Below are 2,039 nucleotides of genomic sequence, written 5' to 3' on the forward strand. Positions count from 1 at the left end.
CTGCGCCCCAGCTGCTCAGGTGCTTTTCTGACCGGAAGAGCGGGCAACACAAATTATACTTGTGGGTTTCTGTTGGTTTCTTTTGTTTCTTCTTTTTTTTTTTTTGTTTTGTTTTTTTGGTGGGCGGAAAGAGGTCACATGTTGTGCATCTGGGAGAACTGAGAAGTGAGTGTGATGGGCTACATTATGTTAAATTCCCAAATAATCAATAAAATTGGTATGTTGGGCGAAAATGTGCTGTTACAGGCTCTAGTGCTGACTCCCTTGGCCACAGATGCAGATACTGTTTGGAAACGTTGTAGAACTTTGTAAAGGTAGAGTCTCTATGGAGGAAGTGTGTCACTAGGGATAGACTGTCAGGTTTCAAAGCCATCTCTGCTCCCTATCTGCTGTTCCTGTGCTAGTGACTGCAGATGCAATATGAACATCTACATTACATTCCTGCCACCATGCCTTCCCCACCATGATAACCTATGTCCCATTGAACTGTGGTCAAAAGAAACCCTCCATTAAGTTGCTTCTTGTCACGTACTTGGTCACAGCAATGAGAAAAAAACTAATAAATTTTGTTTCAATCTTTAAGTTATTATGGATTTAGGTCAAACCATGTACCACTACAGCCACTAAGATCCAAGACCACAGAACAAGACCAGGATGCCAAGTAAATTCCCACAGCCTACAGTCAGATTTTCTTTTTTAAAGGAAGGTGTCTAAATTTGGGATTTTATTGCTGTGATTAATGCTATGGGGAGGAAAGAAAGGGTTTATTTGACGTACACTTTCATATCACTGTTCATCATCAAAAGAGTCAGGATAAGAACTCAAACAGAACAGGGACCTGGAAGTAGGAGCAGATGCAGAGGTCATGGGAGGAGGTGCTGCTTACTGGCTTCCTCATCTTGTTTTTTTTATAGAACCTAGAACTGCCTACTCAAGGATGGCATCACCTATAATGGGTTAGGCCCTCCCGACTCAATCACTAATTGAAAAAATTCCCTATAGGCTTGCCTGACCTTATAAAAGCACTTTTTAAATTGAGGTCCCTTTCTCTCAGATGACTTTAGCTTATGTCAAGTTACCATAAAACTATGCAGCACAGGTGGAAATAGGAGTAAATTTAATATCTATCACCTTACCCAAACAGAAGCAATTTGAGTTCCTCTGTGAGGCTTTAATGTGAATAGTCGGTCGATATTTTAAGAGTTATGTGCATAGCAGAAGTTACTTTATATCTGTGGTCATTTTCTGTAGGCTGGCTTTCAAAAAGCATCAGGCCTCCTGCACATAGCCACAGAAATTGACCAATGACAAGTACTTAGGGAATTCAATTCCAGTCAGTTGTGATGCTTGAACACTAGTCCCAGTAACACCAGTTCTACCAGAGGAAGGGCAATGTTTCTCCAGCTGTGGGCACTATACTGAGGAGTCATGTGACCAGCTCCATGTATCACAGGAGCCACAGTCCCCAGGGTAGGCCCAGTACCTACAGAAAGGTACTAATGATTCCTTAGTTACAGACATTTGCAAGATAAGGACAGAGTCAGGTCCTAAGAAGTAATTTTGCTATGGAGTCTCAACTTTTCTTTATGAAAGAGGCTATTTTCTATTTAGGTAGCATTAAAACCTCACAGCCCCACAATCTGCTTCCCTCCTAGAAGCATGGGCTGCCTTAGAATGCTGTGGATGTGGGACATGAGGTAAACACTTGCCACATCTCCTGGTGATATATTATTGACCCATGTGTCCCTGAATACTGGCCAATGTTCTAACAGTGTATTCCATATAGACATGGTGGAAAACTAGATTGGGTTCTTTGTTCTTCTCCTTTGTTCTGTGATGACGATGATGAAGATGTCAGGAATACAGAGGAAATGGGTAGACTTCCATTCCCCAGCAAATTACCATCCCTGTGGCCAATGCTGCTTACACAGCCTCTGAAAACCCAGGAGTTGGGAGCTTTGCTGGTGGTCTCCAATTCACACTCAGTTAACTCATACTGGCTTTTGCCATGAATCACAAACACAGAAACAGGCACAGAA

This window comes from Mus caroli, chromosome 3, assembly GCF_900094665.2.
Source record: "Mus caroli chromosome 3, CAROLI_EIJ_v1.1, whole genome shotgun sequence".
Taxonomy (NCBI): domain Eukaryota; kingdom Metazoa; phylum Chordata; class Mammalia; order Rodentia; family Muridae; genus Mus; species Mus caroli.